Source organism: Pongo abelii, chromosome 18 (genome assembly GCF_028885655.2).
Source record: "Pongo abelii isolate AG06213 chromosome 18, NHGRI_mPonAbe1-v2.0_pri, whole genome shotgun sequence".
Taxonomy (NCBI): Eukaryota; Metazoa; Chordata; class Mammalia; order Primates; family Hominidae; genus Pongo; species Pongo abelii.
The window spans coordinates 6,324,224-6,346,612 of record NC_072003.2 but is presented as its reverse complement, the minus strand read 5'-3'; the positions used below and the strand labels follow the sequence as shown (position 1 = coordinate 6,346,612).

Genomic DNA, 22,389 nt, shown 5'->3' with positions numbered 1-22,389 from the left:
ATTTCATACAAATGGAATTATGCAATGGATGGTTTTGTGTGTGTGTGCATGGCTGACTTCTTTAACTGAATGTAATGTTTCAGAGGTTCATCCATGTTGTAGCATGTATCATATCAGTACTTCACTTTTTATTTTTTTGGAGTTGAAATCTCACGCTGTCACCCAGGCTGGAATGCAGTGGTGCGATCTTCGCTCACTGCAACCTCTGCCTCCCGGGTTCAACTAATTCTCCCTGCCTCAGCCTCCCAAGTAGCTGGGATTACAGCCTTGTGCCACCAAGCCCAGCTAACTTTGTATTTTTACTACAGATGGGGTTTCAAATATGTTGGCCAGGCTGGTCTCAAACTCCAAACTCCTGACCTCAAGTAATCTGTCCTCCTCAACCTCCCAAAGTACTGGGATTACAGGTGTAAGCCACCATGCCGACCCTTCATTCCTTTTTATTACTGAGGTATATTTTACTGGATGGATATATCATATCTTGTTTTTATTCTCCATTTTTTAAATATTGCAAGATGGGCCCAAAACCACCTCTCTGGAGCATTTGATGATCACATGGATACCATTGGGTTGTGTGTATGTATGTGTATCTAACAGGGAGAGTGAGTGACTCTTGCACTGATTTGGAAAGTGATTTTAAAATCTTATCTACATTGCATTTAAAAATACATAAAGAGTCCACATTTTAAAAATATACCACATATTTAAAATATTTCTTTTTGGCTTTTAGTTCCCAAGAACATACTGACAGTGATTGACCTAGCCATTGCTAATCTAAACCTTCTTTGAAGCAGAAAGATGGTGAATATGGTAATTTTTATGGCTTACTACCAGAATTTCTCTTTAAGTAAAGGTAAACAGCCCCTAGGTGACCACAGTTGGGCACACGTTGATTAGAATGGAAGGGGCTGTCAGGAGGTGTGTTTGAGGTACCAGTCCTGGTGATGATAGTGCTTTGGCCAATAGTTGCAGTGAACACCATTTTATTTTGTTTTGACTTTTTTAACATCAGAAGTAGGATAAACCTCCCCTTCATTCTCCTCTCACTTCCTAAAAGGAAAATCACTTTGAAAAGACACCTGCTCAGAAATAAATTTGGGCTTCCTGGGTTACACAATGAGCTTTTGCAAAGCTCAGCCCATTGGAACCGACGTAGGTGGCAGTGCCGACTAGGACCTGAGGGCCTCTGTACCTCTGTACACACCACCTTCCTCCTTAGTTTCCTTCCTTCCTTCTTTCCTTTCTTTCTTCCTTCCTTCCTTTCCTTTGCTTCGAGTTTCACTCTTGTTGCCCAGGGCCAGCTAGGACCTGAGGGCCTCAGTACCTCTGTACACTCCACCTTCCTCCTGAGTTTCCTTCGTCCCTTCCTTCCTCCCTTTCTCCCTCCCTCCCTCCCTGCCTCCCTCCCTCCCTCCCTCTCTCTCTCCCTCTTTTCTTCCTTCCTTCCTTCCTTCTTCTCCTTCTTCCTCTTCTTTCTTTCTTTCTCTCTCTCTTTCTTTCTTTTTCTCTTTCTGTCTCTTTCTTTCCCTCCCTCCCTCTCTGTCTCTCTCTTTCTTTCTCTCTCTCTCTCTCTTTCTTTCTTTCTTTCTTCCTTCCTTTCTTCTTTTTAGAGTTTTGCTTTTTCTCACCCAGGCTGGAGTGCAGTGGCGCAATCTCCACTCATTGCAACTTCTGCTTCCAGGTTCAAGTGATTCTCCTGCCTCAGCCTCCCGAGTAGCTGGGATTATAGGTGTCCACCACCACACCTTGCTAATTTTTGTGTTTTTAGAAGAGACGGGGTTTTACCATGTTAGTCAGGCTGGTCTCGAACTCCTGATCTCAGGAGTTGCCCTCACCTCAGCCTCCCAAAGTGCTGGGATTACAGGTGTGAACCACTGCACCCTGCCCCTCCTTAGTTTTCACTTGGCTTTTGTAAATGGGGTGGATGGGTTTTGGTGGGGGGGTTGATGGGATAGAGCATTTGGATTTTCTTATCAAATCTAGAATGGAATTCAAACCCATGGGGTCCCTAATAGAAATTGCAGAGATCCAGTAGAGCATCTAAGATGTTAGGCTTTGGTGAGAGTTTTGTCTTGTGTTACCTTTATTGTATGTATTAGGTCTTTCCCCCCTGAGTATAAAAGTAAAGTATGTTTGATATGAAAACCTATGAAAGCACCCCTAGTCCAAAAGCTCAGAGAGAACTATGGTAATGTTCTTCTGAGTCCTTCTAGCTGGCCACATTGGATTTCTGGCAGGCTCTGTGTTCCTTAGCTCCACTTCTCTTTCTTTAAAAAAAAAAAATTAACTTAGTAATTAACTATTATTATTATTTTTCTAAAGATAGGGCTTTGCCAAGTTGCCCTGGCTGGTCTTGAACTCCCAGGCCCAAGCGATCCACCCACTTCATCCTCTAAAGGTGCTGGGATTACAGGCATAAGCCACCACACCCAGCCTCCTCTTATTTTTCTAACAGGGTTCCCACCCGATCCATAAACAGCCTGGTCCCACTGCAGTGGGGACCTGAGAGCCAGAGCTGTGCCATCTCTCCTCAAAGGCATCTGTCCTGTCTGACATGGCTAGGAGTCCCCCAATCCATCACCAGGCTACCCTGTCACAGGCTTGCTAAGCTCCATCCAGCAGTGTAACCAGGATCTAAAAGCGGATTTACCTCACATTTTGCTGTTGTTTCCAAAAAAATGTAGCCCAATACCACCTCCCTCTGTAATGGAGGATTATTTTATCTGTGGCCACACAGCGGACAGCAACTCCATGCTTAACATGAGATATTATTGGCCAGGGGCGGTGGCTCACGCCTGTTATCCCAGCACTTTGGGAGGCTGAGGCAGGCAGATCGCCTGAGGTCAGGAGTTCGAGACCAAACTGGCCAAAGTGGTGAAGCCCCATCTCTAATAAAAATACAAAAATTTGCTGGTCATGGTAGCACGTGCCTGTAATCCCAGCTACTCAGGAAGCTGAGGCAGGAGAATCGCTTGAACCCAGGAGATAGAGGTTGCAGTGAGCCGAGATCGCACCATTGCACTCCAGCCTGGGCAACAAGAGTGAAACTCCATCTCAAAAATAAATAAATAAATAAATAATTAAAATAAAACAAAGTGAGATGTTATTAAGCTTCCAAGGGGCGTGATGAATGTCACTGTCTTTAGGTTGGGAAAATCCATTTGTTCCCTTCCGCAGTGGAGTGGAAGACCAGCACCTGAAGTTGGAACCAACACTTAAAACAATCTCTAATCCTTTTTGTACTTTAATATTTTTGGGGACTGCTTACTATTTAATAAGTGCTCTTCCTGGGTTAATCTTCTATAATTTAGCCAGAGGCCCATTTGTTTGATTTCTGTGATGTTTAATTATTCTGGCGGTCCCTGGGTAGGAACAGCAGAGGTCTCTTAGAATAGGCATACTATGAACAGCTGTGATTAATTTGTTTTACATTTTTCATGAAACAGGTATAAACTTCGACCCAATTGAATCGAAGGTTCTGAGGAAAGATGGAATTCTTGTTAGCAACTCTCTGGCCACCTTTGCTTACATTAGAGTTAGGTCAATGATTCAAAGTTTCCTAGAATGCTGATGGATTTACTAAAATCTTGTTAATAAATGTGCTGTGCAATTATAACACTCAGATAAGTAAAGGACAATGACTTCAAGTTTGACATGCCAACCACCGCTTCTCAGATTCAGAAACACAGAGGCCTGAGTTCAGGCACAGTCGCAACCAGGCAGTCAGCAAGAGAACCATATAAACAGACAAAGTCACACTATTTAGGAGTTGAGCTCCACAGATATTGTTCGCTTTTGAAAAGTAGAAACCCGAGGAATGCATTTCCCAGCTCTAAAATTTGGGAAGGAACTGGGATTATTGAATTCCAACACTGGCTGGAAGAAAAATGAGCCAGAAGGTCACTTAGTAAACAAGACAGATGATACCCCATGAGACAGAACCACTTTCTGGGTCATGGGAGTTATTCCTAATGGTTACCAAGGTTTCCCTTGTTAGTCTTCCCCACGAGGATCAATCAGATTCAGCCCTCATGAATTAGCAGAGCCAAAAGGCTTATACCAAGGCCTGCCACACAGCGGGGACCTCATCACTGAGGGGAAGGTATGTACAATTTTTCCTCACCACCCTCTCTGCTTATCTTAAGATAGAATGCATTTTGGAATGTCATCTGCAAGTTTCAGCAATGCCTGCCTATGTTCAGAGAGACCAAAACCAGAGACCTTCAGTAAAATACATGTTAATATAACACATAACAGTATTACTATTCAAGGCCTGCAAAGATGGGGCTATTCGGGGTAAGCCTGTCTCAGGAAAATAGAGGCTTAGGGAATGTATTTGTCTCTTCTCATGCTGCTAATAAAGACATACCTGAGGCTGGGTAATTTATAAAGGAAAGAGGTTGAATGGACTCACAGCTCCACATGGTTAAGGAGGCCTCACAGTCTCGGTGGAAGGTGAATGAGGAGCAAAGTCAGGTCTTACTTAGTAGCAGGAAAGAGAGCTTGTGCAGGGGAACTCCCCTTTATAAAACCATCAGATCTCGTGAGACTTATTCACTATCATGAGAACAGCATGGGAAAGATCCACACAATGATTCAATTACCTCCTACCACGTCCCTCCATGACACATGCGGATTAGGGGAGCTACAATTCAAGATGAGATTTGGGTGGGGACACAGCCAAACCATATCAGGGAATGATCTCAATACGTGAGATGCAGAGTTCAGTCTCGGGGTCCCCTGCTGTCCTATTCTCCTCCTGCATTAGGATTCCTCCTGTGTGTGTGTTGTGTGGTTGTTGGTTTCTTCTGCGAGTCCTCTCTTTTCTAGCCACCTTCTCATTTTCATGTCTTGCTGTTCCTGATCATTGCCAATGTTAAGAACCATAAGGATTTTTCTTGGCAGAAATATCCCCATATTTACAAAGACCCCAGGGAGCTTCTTGGAGAAAAGCCGTCATGAAAATCCTCCAGACAGAGAACAACAATTGAAGTTGAATGAGACCGACATTGGGCTCAGTGAGCTGTGGCCGTGCTGTGTGCTTTACCCCAACTACCTTGTCGGTTCCTCTCAACAACTGCCTCAGCCAGCCCAGCTGCCATAACAAAGTTCCCGTGACTGGATGGCCTAAATAACAGACATTGATTTTCTCAGTGTTCTGGAGGTCAGAAGTTCAGGATCAAAGTATCCACCGATGACTTTCTGGTAAGGGCTGTCTTCCTGGCTTGCAGACAGCAGCCTTCTTGCTTGTCCTCACATGACAGAGAGGGGGAAGAGACAGAGACAGAGACATCTCTTCTTTTTATAAAACCACCAATCCTATCACATTAGGATTCCACCCTTATGACTTCCTTTAACCTTAATTAGCTCCTAATGAGTGAATTGGGGGGAACACAATTCAGTCCATAGCAACAACCCTGAGAGATGGGACTCTGGTCCCCTGTTCTGCACTTGAAGCCAGTGGTCAGAAGAGTTGAGTCATTTGCCTGAGGACACCATGGACAACGGCAGGGCCAGGATTCAGGCTCAGCTAATATAAGGCTTGCACTCCAGCTACTCTGAATTTTGAGGGATGCAACCACCTCCCCACTCTGATCCTGAGTTGTCTAAATTAGCTTTCCTCCATCCCTTTCTATCCTTTTATGTGATTGTCATTCCCAGAAACCACAGGATGGAGATATTCGTTTAGTGACTGTCTCTGCTGCCAGTGGCTCAGCTCCACAGGGGCAGGTGCTTTGTCATCTTATTTCATGTGGTGTCCCTGCATCTAGGATGCGGTGCTGGTACAGTACAGGTGCAGTCAGTAGTTAAGTAACAACTGAATGATGACTGCTGATCTGGACTTATGAGTTTTTTCCTGTGCCTTATTGTCAACCAATATTTGCTATTTATAAGATGTCAGGTTTTTTTGTTTAAATGTGAGGAGTCGATGAGCTGTTATTTGGTTTTATTGAGGGGTGTTTTGGGACATTTATCTCAGCAAACCATTGCCACGCCTCCATATCATGTCCAAGAGAAAGTCTCTAAATGCACTGTGTTGGATGTTAGCTAAATGAAATCACCACAAGAAGTTCGCGACTCAAATCACAGAGGCTCACAAAGCCCTAGTAGAACGGGCGACTCTGGGCTTGCCTGTGGGTTTTCTTGGTGTGTCTGTATCGCTGTCTGGGTGGCCACTCTAGAGGTGAGAAGCATGCAGCGCATGCTCGGGTGTCTGCAGGCCAGTGTGCCACGGAGGTACATGTGGACATCAGGCTGGGCCATTTGGACCTAAACAGGCAGTGGCCACCAGCCAGCGTCACACAGTGCTGAGCTCCATCCTCAATGCTGCTGGAGAGAGGTGCCCAGACAACTCTCAGTCGCATCCCCGGCCCCACTGTGGGGATGTGACCCACGGGATGAGTTGGGGTCTCTAGGCACCCCAAAAGCAGGAGCAGCTGGGAGCCAAGAGTGTGAGCAGCGCAGTTTCCAGCCCAAGCCACCCAAATAGGTGGCAAATCGAGTGAATCCAAAAGTGCATTTCCCAGGTCAGGCTGCAAGTAGCTTTGACACAGTAGTGCAGTCCAGTGTACACGGGGACAAAGAGATGAGAAACCAAAATCGAGAGGTTTGTCACCTGATATTAAAGCACAGAGGTTGGCAGAAGGGAGAGGGAGATGAACAAGGGTCCCTGGTGAAGTGTCTCCTGGGGTCATATGAATAATCTGTGAGATGGTTTCCCCAACATTCAAAAAGCTTCTCAGGCATGTTTGAATTTACTGTCATTTCAATAATACAGACTACTCCCGGAATTCATTCTAGAATCAAGATCACGAGTCTGAGGAAGCTCATAGAAAAAAATTGGAAATTAGAGAAATGGAAAAGGAGTGGTGTGTGCGTGTGTGTGCGTGTGTGTGCACGTGTGCACGTGTGCATGTGTGTGCGCGTGTGTGCATGTGTATGCGTGTGCACGTGTGCATGTACATGTGTGTGCATATGTGTGAGCGTGTGTGCATGTGGATGTGTGCATGTGTGTGCCTCTGTGTGTGCATGTTTGTATCTGTGTGCATGTGTCTGTGCATGTGTGTGCAACTGTGTGTGTGTATGTGTGCATGTGCGTTCACGTGTTTTTTGCATCTGTATGTGTGTGCATGTGTGAGTACATGTGTGTACATGCATATCTGCGTGTGCATGTTTGCATGTGTGTGTCTGTATGTGCATGCATGGGTACCTGTGTGCATGTGTGTATGTGTGTGTGCATGTGTGTGTGTGCATGTGTGTGTGCATGTGTGTGTTCATGTGTGTCTGCATGTGCGTGTGTTTGCATGTGTGTGCATGCATGTGTATCCCTGTGCATGTGTATCTGTGTGTGCATGTATTTGTGTGCATGTGTGTGCATGTGTCTATGTGCATGTGTGTGCCTTCGTGTGTTTGTGTGCATGTGTGTATCTGTGTGTGCATGTGTGTGTATCTGTGTGTGTGCATGTGTGTGCCTGTATGTATATCTGTATGTGTGTTTGTGCGTGTGCGTGTATCTGTATGTGTGCTTGCATGTGTGTGGGGGTGCATGTGTGCATGCATGTGTGTGCATGCATATGTGCGTGTGTATCTGTGTGTGTAAGTGTGTGTTGGAAGTTCTTAGCAAGGCAGTGTAATAGCTAGCTTGGCACGAACCATTGTCCCCTGGCAGATTGTGCCCAAGGAGACTTACGTATTTAGATAGTCTTGCATGAGAATATGACCTCTCCTATTCCACCGAATTACTGTTTCATTGACATCTGGCTTTGGGTGTTTACCTCATATGTGCCTGCAGGCATGCCTTTTGTGGCCTAATGTTTCCGTCCCTGCCCCTGCCCCCTTGGGACAGTGACAGATATGTCATCAGCCTCTGGCAGGCCCTGCTGTGGGCTTTTGGGGCACAGGGGTAAGGAAGCTGGGCAGAAGGGACAGGCTTGCAGCCTGGGATGTCCTGTGTTGGGAGGCATCATTGTTTCATCAGGGAGGAACTCCAGGGCCACAGACAAGCTCATACGGAAAGAGAAACACAACAACACGCTCCAGAGTCAGAGCTACGAGATTCCCCCACCAGGGAGGACCCCTGGAAATTAGCACCGCCTTGTCACCGAGATGTGGATTCAGATGTGTTCCCACGGTCTCCAATCTCCAGTTCCATGACAGAAGGTTTCTGTCACACCCCTAAGTGCTGTCAGACCAGCGCTCGGTACGCTTTGTGCTTTCTTCTGGACAACCCTCGGGCCCTGACTGCTGCCTTGATCCTCTCAACAGCAATAGGGCCCCGACAGGGGGAACCCTCTCCATGGCCTCTGGGTGTCTTATCTGGACATGAACGAGCTGGAGTGTGTGTTTGCCCCAAGTCAGGATCTAAGAGTGGAAAGGAGCCTTAAAGCCCATAGGACCCCCTTCGGAGGCTCCCAAGGGCAGACAACAGCTGATCAAATTAAAGTCATTCACTCCAGCTGGGAATGAACCAAGGCTAAATTTAGAACAATGCCGGCATTAACACAGTGTGAAGATTCTGTTCAATCACAAGGAAAACTTTGTTTTTCCAGAATACAGAATAGGAAAAGGAGACCCAAAAGTATAAAGTAGTCCAAGAGATTCTAGAGAACAGTTGACATTCCCTTAGTGTAAAGCCTGGGACCACGGAGAGAGCCCTGGCCTGAGCTTGGTGTCCCAGCCAAGTGGCGGCTTTGCACAAGTGACTTGACTACAACAAGAGGGGTTGGACCAGCTCATCACTAAGATTCCAGCTGACCAACATCTGGTGAGTTTGCAACTTCAAACTAGTTGATTCAGATGACTAGGAAGCCTCGTTCCCAGGGACTTGCCAAGCATTGCCCATGTTATCCATCTCTGGTGGCTGCATCTCAGCAGAGTTGATGCAGACTTGCCCTAAAGAGTGCTCACTTAGCAGGAGGCAGGCCTAGGCCAAGAAGCACCTGGAGTCTTATGAGAGAGAAGCTCTCCTGGCAGGAGAACTCAGACACCCACCTCCCAGGAGAAGAGGAGAGAGAAAAAATGGGAACTGATTTTATGGAGCCCCATCCCCAGGGCGCCAAGCCGAGTGCTTAAATCCACGATTCCCTCCCTTTATGCACTCAGCAAATATTTTCATAATGCCCACTCTGTGCCAGAGACGGCACTGGGGATTTGTCAAAGAACAAGACGGTTCCAGCTCCTGCCCTCAGGGAGCTTGCATTCTAGGTGGAGAGAAAGGATGGCACCCACTCAGCGAGTGAGTTAGGATTGTAACTTGGGCTGTGAAGAAGACAATCAAGATACTCTGAGACTAAATGACAGGGGACCTGGCTAGGCTAAGGCAGGGGGACGTATGTAGTAGTGCTGGATAAAGAAGGAGGAAAGAATTTTCCAGGCTAACAGAAGAGCACATGCAGAAACACCAGGGTGCGCAGGCATCTGATGCAACACGAGTGAGGAATGGGAGGCCGGAGCGGGGAGCAGAGAAGAAACGGAAGGTCTCGGGAGTTGAACTTGGGGAGGGTGAAAAGGGCCAAGTCATAGCCAGCCTTCTAGGCTGTGGTCAGGACTTGACTTTTATTAGGTTGGTGCAAAAGTAATTGTGATTTACGCCATTACTTTTTTTTTTTTTTTGTCAGAGTCTGCCTCGGTCACCCAGGTTGGAGTGCAGTGGTGTGATCTTGGATCACTGCAACCTCCACCTCCCAGGTTCAAGCCATTTTCCTATCTCATCCTCCCAAGTAGCTGGGACTACAGGCGCACGCCACCACCCCCAGCTAATTTTAATTTTTGTATTTTCAGAAGAGATGGGGTTTCACCATGTTGCCCAGGCTGATCTCAAACTGCTGACCTGAAGTGATCCACCCGCCTCGGTCTCCCAAACTTCTGGAATTACAGGTGTGAGCCAACATGCCCAGCCAATTTCCGCCATTACTTTTAATGGTGGAAACAGCAATTACTTTTACGCCAACCTAATAGCTTCGGAGACGGAAGAGGTCATCTATACGTTTTAAGTCAGGCAGCGATGTGACCCAACGTGTATTTCTAAAAGGTTATAGAGGCCATGCAGGAAAGATGGTTTACATATGGTCTGTGGTTCCTTTTGCACTACAAAAGCAGAGTTGTTATTTTGACAACAGAGACCATATGGCCCATAAAACCTGCAATAGTTCCTGTCTGGCCATTCACTAGAAAAGGGGGGCAAGAGAGGAGGATGGGGACCAAGTGCCTGCAGGGAAGATGCAGCAGAACAGTGCTTCATCCCTGTTTTTCAGATAATTTCACGAGGTCGAAAGACATCCTAATGAAAGTGAAAGTACAAGGTACTTACCAGGAGATATTCACACCAGACGCCATGTCTCACACCTGCAATCCCAGCTTCACACCAGATGCAATGGCTCACACCTGTAATCCCAGCACTTCGGGAGGCCAAGGCAGTAGGAAGACTTTCAGCCAGGAGTTTAAGACCAGCCCGGGCAACAAAGTCAGACCTCATCTCTACAAAAAAATATAATAAAAAGTTAGCCGGACATGGTAGTACATGCCTGTAGTCCCAGATACTCAGGAGGCTGAGGTGAGAGGATTGTTTGAGCCCAGAAATTCAAGGCCACAGCACGCTATGATTGTGCCACTGCACTCCAGCCTGGGTGACAAAGGGAGACTCTCTCTCTTTCTCTCTCTCTCTCTCTCTCTCTCACACGCCCTCTCTCTCTATATATATATATATACACGTATATATATATATATACGTGTATATATATATATACGTATATATATATATTCACAAATTATTTGCTGTCAAAGGATTATCATCAAAAGTCTATAGAAATTATACACGTCCTTGGGCTGGGCACAGTGGCTCACGCCTGTAATCCTACCACTTTGGGAAGTTGAGGCGGGTGGATCACCTGAGGTCAGGAGTTCAAGACCAGCTTGGCCAACATGGCAAACCCCATCTCTACTAAAAACACCAAAATTAGCAGGTATGGTGGCATGCACCTGTAATCTCAGCTGCTCAGGAGGCTGAGGCACAAGAATCGCTCGAACCCGGGAGGCGGAGTTTGCAGTGAGCCCAGATTGTGCCACTGCACTCCAGCCTGTGAGACAGAGTGAGACTCCATGGAAACGCAAAACAAAACAAAATAAAACCAAACCAAAAAAAAAAAACCAAAAACAAACAAGCACTTCTGGCGCAGGCTGCAACATGGATGAACCCTGAGGACATTATCATCAGTGAAATAAATAAATCCAAAAACATAAACACGCCCAGGAGCAGAGGCTCGCACCTCTACCCCAGCAATTTGGGAGGCTGAGGCAGGTGGATCGCTTAAGATCAGGAGTTCGAGAACAGCCTGGCCAATATAGTGAAAGCTCATCTCTATTAAAAATACAAAAATTAGCTGGGCGTAGTGGCGCACGCCTGTAATCCCAGCTACTCGGGAGACTGAGACACAAGAATCGCTCGAACCCACGATGTACAGGTTGCAGTGAGCCGAGATCACACCACCGCACTCCAGCCTGAACGACAGAAAAAGACTCTGTCTCCAAACCAAAAAAATTAAACACGGTATGATTCCACTTATCTATCAAGTGTCTAGAGTCGTTAAACTCATAGAGTTGCAAACTAGAAAGGTGGCCCCCAGGGGTGGGCGAGAGAGAGGAGTGGAGAGCTTGCTAAATGGGTGCAATTTCCATTTTGAAAGATAAAACTGTTCCGGAGACGGTGGCGGTGATGGCTGCTGAACAATGTGAACGTACTTAATGTCATTAAACTGTAAACTGAAAAAGAGAGGAAATTGTAAATGTTTATACTGGCCATTCTCTATGAACTAATATATATTCACAATTTTTAATATTTATACGTGGTATATTTGCCCATAATTAAAGATGAAAATTAAAGCAGTTGGATCTTTCAAAAGAAAAGAAAGAAGCGAAGAATACACACCAGCTTTCTCCTGATGAGAGGAAGAGCCCCAAAGCGTCTATGGACACTCACTGTTCTCCTATCCTTCTTGAATTATTATGAGGAAATCCTTAGAGGCTGGGGAACTTGGGCGACTCTGGCTAATGTGGAGCTCTGTGCCTTGAGCTCCCCAGACCACAGAATAGTAAATAGTCTGTGCCTCCAGCCCTGCAGTGTGAGGTTCCAGTCCTGTGGGTTCCACACCCGTCACCTGTATCAGGAGGCTCGTGTCTCACCCTGTCTTCTTGCCAGCCTCGAGGACGGAGTCTGAGCCTCCACCGTGCTACACACAGGGAGGACACTGGACCTGTTCTCCGCGGTCATGGCCCAGCAGAGGGGAAGGGCAGTTCAGTGAGTGTAGGCAAAAGAAAGAGAGATCAGACTGTTCCTGTGTCTATGTAGAAAGGAAAGACAAAAGAGACTTCATTTTGAAAAAGACCTGTATTTTCAACAATTGCTTTCCTGAGATGTTTTTAATGTGTAGCTTTGCCCCAGCCACTTTGACCCAACCTGAAGCTCAAAAAAACATGTGTTGTATGAAATCAAGGTTTAAGGGATCTAGGGCTGTGCAGGACGTGCCTTGTTAACAAGATGTTTCCATGAAGTATACTTGGTAGAAATCATCGCCATTCTCTAGTCTCAATAAACCAGGGGCACAATACACTGTGGAAAGCCGCAGGGACCTCTGCCCTTGAAAGCGGCGTGTTGTCCAAGGATTCTCCCCATGTGATAGTCTGAAATGTGGCCTCGTGGGATGAGAAAGACCTGACCGTCTCCGAGCCCTACACCCGTAAAGGGTCTGTGCTGAGGTGGATTAGTCAAAGAGGAAAGCCTCTTGCAGTTGAGAGAGAGGAAGTCCACTGTCTCCTGCCTGCCCCTGGGAACTGAATGTCTTGGTAAAAACCCGATTGTACATTTGTTCAATTCTGAGATGGGGGAAAAACCGCCCTATGGTGGGAGACGAGACATGTATGCAGCAATGCTGCCTTGTTATTCTTTACTCCACTGAGATGTTTGGGTGGAGAGAAACATAAATCTGGCTTACGTGCATCTCCAGTCACAGTAGCTTCCCTGGAACTTCCTTATGACATAGATTCTATTGCTCACCTGTTCGTTGCTGACCTTCTCCTTCTTATCACCCTGCCCTCCTACTACATTTTTTTTTTTGCTAAAATAATAAAACTAATAATAAAAACTGAGGGAACTCAGAGGCCGGTGCCTCTGCAGATCCTTGGTATGCTGAGCGCCGCTCCCCTGGGCTCACTGTTGTTTCTCTCTACTTTGTCCCTGTGTCTTATTTCTTTCCTCAGTCTCTCATCCCACCCGACTAGAAATACCCACAGGTGTGGAGGGGCAGGCCACCCCTTCAAGTGAGTGCTGAGGGATGGTCCGGAGCCTTTGTTTCCTTCCTCCTCCTCAGCACAAACAGAAGAGGGCGGTGGGCAGATGGGAGGAGACCAATATGCAAACTGTCCGCTCAGCAGACTGTGGAGTTTCTGTTCTTGGTTGTGCTGGGGGTCTCAGACATCTTATTCAAAATTTTGCTTTCCTCCCCCACTGGTTGTCCTTTTCATAGACATCTCACCCATGATAGCAGGGAATCAGTCCCTCTAAACTATTCCCTAAGAACGACAAAAAGATTATGAAGGTGATGATGAGGACAAAGAGGATGACGACAGACACCATGGCATCATGAACCGTTATTGAGGGCTTCCTGAAGGCCAGGCTCTGAGCTCTATGCTCTATGCAGTTTGTTTCATGTCATCTGCGTAGTCTCCACTTTATTAGTGCACATTTCATGATGATTTTACAGACTAGAAAAGGATCAATGCCTTTTCATAGAACTCGTACTAGATCATGAAGTCAAAAAGGGTGAAGTCCAATTTGAACCGGGCAGTCTAAGTCCAGACACATGGCATTTGGCCAGTCCTCTCCCTGCAACCAACCTGCCCTCTCAAATCCTTGTCACTCAGGTGGGTGCCCCTGCTCACTGTGCCCTTCCCTTTGGGGGCTCCTTGTAAGACCACAGCTAGACCAGTGGGTGCCACAATCACTGTGTCAAGTATAGAAAGGGCAGCTGAGATCACATCAAGGATTCCAGAAAGAATGGGCACAGGATCATTCGGGATACATCTCTCCCTTTCCCCTGTTCCTGGCTTTCCTTACAGCTCTCGACTTCCTCAAAGGAGTCATCAATTCAGAGTTTGGCTTCCATTCCTATTGAGGAAGCTGGAAAGCGTTTCAAAAATGCTCCTCCGATGTGCCTGTGGTTAAGAACTCTGAGCTCTGCTGAAAACTTTTGGAAGCTGGGTGCGGTGGCTCACGCCTGTAATCCCAACCCTTTGGGAGGCTGAGGCAGGTGAATCACAAGGTCAGGAGTTCAAGACCAGCCTGGCCAACATGGTGAAACCCCGTCTCTATTCAAAATAGAAAAAAATTAGCCGGGTGTAGTGGCGGGCGCCTGTCATCTCAGCTACTCGGCAGGTTGAGACAGGAGAATAGCTTGAACCCGGGATGCAGAAGTTGCAGTGAGCCGAGATCCCTCCACCGCACTCCAGCCTGGGCAACAGAATGAGACTCTGTCTCAAAACAACAAAAACAAAACCAAAACCCAAAAAACCCACAATTTTTGGGAGTTAGAAGACCAGGAAGTATAGTACCCGGGACTTAGAGTCTGGCCATGAATTTTGAATACCGCCCTTTCTACTTCTCTGTGTGGCAAGGGGTGAGATGTCCGTCCTCTGAGACTCAGCACTCTCATCTGACTTGATTTCCAGTTGATCCAATGGAAGTGAGCGATGATTAAGCCGATCGTGGGTGCCCGCTGCGTGATCTCTAGCTGACGGATGCATAAAGTAAAGGCAAAGTGGATTTTAGATACATTCCTTAAGATTTTCAGCTTCAACTCCACACAATTCAACGTAAATATCCCCTGACCTGAAGTTCTGGTTTCCCTGCATTCCAGACAGGACATTTTGTTTCGTCCTTCTCTCAGTAAGTACTGAGTACTGTGAGAGGAACAAGTGAGTCTCTTTGGTTTCTGATTCCCCAGAGCCGGTATCTTGCTTGGCACATAGGAGGCAGCAAAAGCAAACATCTATGTTGATGATTGAACTGACACTTCCTTGCTTCACCAAAATTGGCTGTCATCAGCGTGACTTTGACTTACTTCTTTTTGTTTTTTGTTTTTTGAGACGGAGTTTTGCTCTCGTTGCCCACGCTGGCGGGCAGGGGTGTGATCTCGGCTCACTGTAGTCTCTGCCTCCCAGGTTCAAGCCATTCTCCTGCCTCAGCCTCCCGAGTAGCTGGGACTACAGGCGCGTGCCGCCATACCGGGAGAAGTTTTTGTACTTTTAGCAGAGGCGGGGTTTCACCATGTTGGCCAGGATGGTCTTGATCTCCTGACCCCGTGATCCGCCCTCCTCGGCCTCCCAAAGTGCTGGGATTACAGGCGTGAGCCACCGCATCCAGCCAAACTTTCTGATGAATACTCTTAAGTCCACCTAAGCTAAGGACAGGAGTTAGAGCTTCCATGAATTTTAAAACAAGACCCACCGATTTGAGGAAGCAATTACTCTCTTGAAGGAGAAAAGTCAGAAAACACAATGATGAAATCACTAGGACCTAACTGGCCTGTGGAACTATTTCCTGCTTATGAACTCTCAACTATCATTTCATTTCCAGATGGCATGGTCTCAGCTGTTATACAGTGTTTACGAATGGTCTACATCAAGGGAATTTATATCAATCTAGAAGAATAAACAAAATATTTGAGTTCCTAATTTCCTTTACTTAGGATAACCTTTTCCTTAAAGTGAAGACAATGGTTTTATTACATCTCTTTCTTCGGAAAACATAGGCTGTATTTTCTAGCAATAACGAATTTGTTATATACGATGATCTGGTTCCTGGAATGTTCTTGAAGCTAGTGTCTCTAAGGCAGGTGTGTACAGCAAGACGTGAATAACACAGCAATCGATGTTGAAAGCATTATATGGCAATTGAGTTTGTCAGAACTACCAAATGTTGCTGAGTGTGGATTGCTCTGAAATCTGCAAACATTACTTCTGAATTCCTTGTATCCAAAATGCAGACGCAATGCCGGCTGTTGGTTTACTTGTTTCCGATTTTTCAACCCTCTTTTCTAGGCAAAAGATGTCCAAACGATACAGACCCACAGAATCTAACAGATGTCTCTATATTCCTCCTCCTCGAACTCTCAGAGGATCCAGAACTGCAGCCGGTCGTCGCTGGGCTGTTCCTGTCCATGTGCCTGGTCATGGTGCTGGGGAACCGACTCATCATCCTGGCCGTCAGCCCTGACTCCCACCTCCACACCCCCATGTACTTCTTCCTCTCCAACCTGTCCTTGCCTGACATCGGTTTCACCTCCACCACGGTCCCCAAGATGATTGTGGACATCCAATCTCACAGCAGAGTCATCTCCTATGCAGGCTGCCTGACTCAGATGTGTCTCCTGGCCATTTTTGGAGGCATGGAAGAGAGACATGCTCCTGAGTGTGATGGCCTATGAGCGGTTTGTAGCCCTCTGTCACCCTCTATATTGTTCAGCCATCTTGAACCCGTGTTTCTGTGGCTTCCTAGATTTGTGGTCTTTGTTTTCTTTTTCCTCAGTCTTTTAGACTCCCAGCTGCACAACTTGATTGCCTTACGCATGACCTGCTTCAAGGATGTGGAAATTCCTAATTTCTTCTGGGAACCTTCTCAACTCCCCCATCTTACATTTTGTGACACCTTCACCAGTAACATCCACATGTATTTCCCTGCTGCCGTATTTGGTTTTCTTCCCATCTCGGGGGCCCTTTTCTCTTACGGTAAAATTGTTTCCTCCATTCTGAGGGTTTCATCATCAGGTGGGAAGTATCAACCTTCTCCACCTGTGGGTCTCACCTGTCAGTTGTTTGCTGATTTTACGGAACAGGCGTTGGAGGGTAGCTGGGTTCAGATGTGTCATCCTCCCCGAGAAAGGGTGCAGTGGCCTCAGTGATGTACACGGTGGTCACCCCCATGCTGAACCCCTTCATCTACAGCCTGAGAAACAGGGATATGAAAGGTGTCCTGCGGCGGCCGCACGGCAGCACAGTCTAATCTCAATATCTTCTTATCTGTTCCATTCCTTTTGTAGGTGGGTTAAAAAAGACAGCAAGGTCAAATAAGAATGATATCACAGGGTGCACACCCACTGTCACATTACGAGTAATACCTCCCTAGGATAGAAAAAATACTGTCACAGAGTACACACACATGGGGTACACCCGTGGTGATATTAGAAGCAGTATCTCCCTGAAATATGATGAAAAATAGCACAGGGTGTGCACACTGTGTGATACGAGGAGTCATATTTACCCTGAATATTATGACTCATATCACGGGTGTACACACACAGGCTACACGCACTGTGATATCGGGAGTTGCATCTCCCTAGGATATTACAAATAATATCACAGGGTATACACTATGTGTGAACATCCACTGTGATGTTTGATATCATATCTCTCTACGAGATTACAAATAATATGAAAGTGTGTGCACCCATGTGACATATTAGGAGTAACATCCTTCTAGGGTATTACAGATAACATCACAAGGTGTACACCTTCTGTGGCCTTTTGCACACACTTTGTGCCATTCAAGGAAACATCCCCCTAGGATATTACGAATAATAACACAGGCGGTTGACACCCATGGTGTACATCTCCTGTGCCATCAGGAGTAATATTCCCCTAGGATATTACGAATACTATCACAGCAGGTGTACACATATGGTATTCACCCCATGTGATATTAGGAGGAACATGCCCCTAGGATATTAGGAATAGTATCACAGGCGTTGAAAACGCATGATATACACCCCCGATGACATGAAAAGTAACATCCCCCTAAGATATTATGAATAATATCACAGGGAGTACACCCCGTGTGACATTGGGAGTAACATCCCCCGAGGATATAACGAATAATATCAGGGGGCGTACATGCATTGTGACCCTAGCGGTAACATCTCTTTAGGATATTACAAATAATATCACAGGATGTACACTGACCATGATATTAGGAGTCCCATTTTCCTAGGATATTATGGATAATATCACAGGAGGTGTTCACACACAACGTGTACACCATGTGTGTACACCCAATGTGATATTTGAAGTCATACGTCCCTAGGATCTTACGAATATTATCAAAGGGTGTACACCCCATGTGACATTAAAAGTGACATCCCTTTTAGATATTCCGAATGCTATCACCTCTTCCTAGGATAACCCATGTGATATTAGGAGTAACCCCTTCCTAGGATATTACGAATAACATCACAGGGTTTACACCCCTGTGACATTAAAAGTAACAACCCCTCCTAGGGATATTATGAATAACATCACAGGGTGTACACCCCTGTGACTTTAAAAGTAACACCCCCCTAGAATATTACAATAATATAACAGGGTGTACACCCCCTGTGACTTTAGGAGAAACACCTCCCTAGGATATTTCAAATGATGTCACTGGGGGCACACCCTCTGTGATATTAGCAGCAACATCTTTCTAGGAGATTACGAATGATATCACAGGGTGTACACTCACTGTGATATTAGAAGGAATACCTCCCTAGGACATAAGCTATCACATCACAGAGTGTACACACATGGTGTACACCCACTGTGTTATTAGAAGCAATATCTCCCTATGATATTAGGAAAAATATCACAGGGTGTACCCTCTGTGGGATACTAGAAGTAATGTTTACCATGGATGTTACAAATAATATCACAGGGTGTACACACATGGGGTACACCCACTGTGACATTAGGAGTTATATCTCCCTAAGATATTGCAAAGAATATCCCAGTGGGTGTACCCCATGTGTGTACACCCACTGTCATCATTAAAGTAGTATCTCTCTATAAGATTACAAATAATATCGGAGGCTATACACCCCCTGTGACATCAGGAGTAACATCCCCTTACAATATTGGGAGCAATATTGCACGAGGTACACCCCTGTAACTTTAGGGGTAACATTCCCACAGAATATTACTAATAATATCACAAGGTGTACACGCATTGTGACATTAGGAGTAATATTCAGGTAGCATATTTTCCATACTATCACAGAAGGAACACACCTGTGACATTAAGAGTGACATCCCCCTAGAATAGTAAGAATACTATCACACGGTGTACACCTCCTGTGATATTAGGAGAATCATCTCACCAGAATATTACGAATAATGCCACAAGGTGTTATCTTCTGTGACATGAGGGGTATAGACCCCCGGGAAATTATGACTACTATCAAAGGGCGTACACCCCTGTGACATTAGGAGTAACATCCTTCTAGAATATCATGAATAATATCACAATGTGTACACCCCTTGTGTCATTAAGAGTAAAATTGCCCTAGGATATTAGGAAATAGAACACAGGGAGTACACGCCGTGTGATATTAGAAGTAACATCCCCCAAGGATATAACGAACAATATCAGAGAATGTACATGCCCTGGGACATGACTAGTAACATCTCTTTAGGATAATACGAACAATATCAAAGGGTGTACATGCAATGTGAAATTAGGAGTGAACTCCCGCTGGGATATTACGAATTTTATGACAGGGTCTACACGCCCTGTGACAATAGTAGTCACGTTGTCCTAAAATATGACGAAGAATATTAAAGTGTGTACAGGACCTGTGATTTACGAGTAACATTTCTAGAGAAGATTACACGTAATATCACTGTGTGTACACCCCGTGTGAGGATAGGAGTCCCATCCAACAAAACTATAATGAATAATTTCACAAGGTTTGCAACATCTGTGACATTGAAAGTAACATTTCCCGAGAATATGACGATAATATCACACAGTGTACACCCTCGGTGATATGAGGAGTGACGTCTTATAAGGGTAATACGAGTAATTTGACAAGGTGTACAAACCCTGTGACATAAGGAGTGACATCCCTCCAGGATATTCCGAATCATAGAAAAGGGAAAATACCCCGTGTGACAATAAAATCAACGTCCCCTTAGGAGACTAAGAATAATAGCACCAGCTGTACACACATTGTGACATTATTATTAACGTCTCGCTATGGTATTGCGAATAATATCAGAGTGTGTAGAGACTTGTGACATCAGGATTCACATTTCGCTACAATATCACGAATAATATCACAGGGTGTATACCCCCTGGGACTTAAGCAGTGGCATCCTCCTACAATATGGAAAATAATGTCCCAGGGTGTTAACAAAGTGCGGCAGCAGAGAAAACACCCGAGGAGAAAGGGAGAAATATCATGCCGTCTTCCCGCCTGGATATTGCGAGCCACATCGCAGGGAGGTGAGGGCGCCCCCAGCGATGCGGGGAGTAATATCACCACAGACTCCCCCACGGGCTATTACGAGCCACATCGCAAGGGCACGGACGAACCCCCTCGAAGAGAAGAGTAATGTCACCCGCTATTCCCACCCTGGATACGACGACCCACAGGGCAGGGGGGCGGGGGACCCACGCAGGCGGGGAGTAATACCACCCCTCACTCCCCAGCTGCATATGACGATCCAGATCGCAGGGGGGAGAAGCAGGCACACGCCGCGAGGGGGGGAATGAGAGCCAGCCCCTCTTGCCCCCCTGGGCTCTCAGGACCCCCCTCGCAGGGGGGTGAGGCACCCCCCGCGAGGCGGGGGCTGAGAGCCAGCCCCTCTTGCCCCCCTGGGCTCTCAGGACCCCCCTCGCAGGGGGGTGAGGCACCCCCCGCGAGGCGGGGGCTGAGAGCCAGCCCCTCTTGCCCCCCTGGGCTCTCAGGACCCCCCTCGCAGGGGGGTGAGGCACCCCCCGCGAGGCGGGGGCTGAGAGCCAGCCCCTCTTGCCCCCCTGGGCTCTCAGGACCCCCCTCGCAGGGGGGTGAGGCACCCCCCGCGAGGCGGGGGCTGAGAGCCAGCCCCTCTTGCCCCCCTGGGCTCTCAGGACCCCCCTCGCAGGGGGGTGCGGCACCCCCCGCGAGGCGGGGGCTGAGAGCCAGCCCCTCTTGCCCCCCTGGGCTCTCAGGACCCCCCTCGCAGGGGGGTGCGGCACCCCCCGCGAGGCGGGGGCTGAGAGCCAGCCCCTCTTGCCCCCCTGGGCTCTCAGGACCCCCCTCGCAGGGGGGTGCGGCACCCCCCGCGAGGCGGGGGCTGAGAGCCAGCCCCTCTTGCCCCCCTGGGCTCTCAGGACCCCCCTCGCAGGGGGGTGCGGCACCCCCCGCGAGGCGGGGGCTGAGAGCCAGCCCCTCTTGCCCCCCTGGGCTCTCAGGACCCCCCTCGCAGGGGGGTGCGGCACCCCCCGCGAGGCGGGGGCTGAGAGCCAGCCCCTCTTGCCCCCCTGGGCTCTCAGGACCCCCCTCGCAGGGGGGTGCGGCACCCCCCGCGAGGCGGGGGCTGAGAGCCAGCCCCTCTTGCCCCCCTGGGCTCTCAGGACCCCCCTCGCAGGGGGGTGCGGCACCCCCCGCGAGGCGGGGGCTGAGAGCCAGCCCCTCTTGCCCCCCTGGGCTCTCAGGACCCCCCTCGCAGGGGGGTGCGGCACCCCCCGCGAGGCGGGGGCTGAGAGCCAGCCCCTCTTGCCCCCCTGGGCTCTCAGGACCCCCCTCGCAGGGGGGTGCGGCACCCCCCGCGAGGCGGGGGCTGAGAGCCAGCCCCTCTTGCCCCCCTGGGCTCTCAGGACCCCCCTCGCAGGGGGGTGCGGCACCCCCCGCGAGGCGGGGGCTGAGAGCCAGCCCCTCTTGCCCCCCTGGGCTCTCAGGACCCCCCTCGCAGGGGGGTGCGGCACCCCCCGCGAGGCGGGGGCTGAGAGCCAGCCCCTCTTGCCCCCCTGGGCTCTCAGGACCCCCCTCGCAGGGGGGTGCGGCACCCCCCGCGAGGCGGGGGCTGAGAGCCAGCCCCTCTTGCCCCCCTGGGCTCTCAGGACCCCCCTCGCAGGGGGGTGCGGCACCCCCCGCGAGGCGGGGGCTGAGAGCCAGCCCCTCTTGCCCCCCTGGGCTCTCAGGACCCCCCTCGCAGGGGGGTGCGGCACCCCCCGCGAGGCGGGGGCTGAGAGCCAGCCCCTCTTGCCCCCCTGGGCTCTCAGGACCCCCCTCGCAGGGGGGTGCGGCACCCCCCGCGAGGCGGGGGCTGAGAGCCAGCCCCTCTTGCCCCCCTGGGCTCTCAGGACCCCCCTCGCAGGGGGGTGCGGCACCCCCCGCGAGGCGGGGGCTGAGAGCCAGCCCCTCTTGCCCCCCTGGGCTCTCAGGACCCCCCTCGCAGGGGGGTGCGGCACCCCCCGCGAGGCGGGGGCTGAGAGCCAGCCCCTCTTGCCCCCTGGGCTCTCAGGACCCCCCTCGCAGGGGGGTGCGGCACCCCCCGCGAGGCGGGGGCTGAGAGCCAGCCCCTCTTGCCCCCCTGGGCTCTCAGGAC

General features: G+C 48.7%; 1 pseudogene; it reads left to right on the top strand.

Annotated features, from left to right (window-relative positions):
• LOC129047380 (olfactory receptor 7E24-like) overlaps positions 1-18,767 on the top strand; it is a 54,937-nt pseudogene extending 36,170 nt beyond the window's left edge.
• The last annotated feature ends 3,622 nt before the right edge of the window (positions 18,768-22,389 follow it).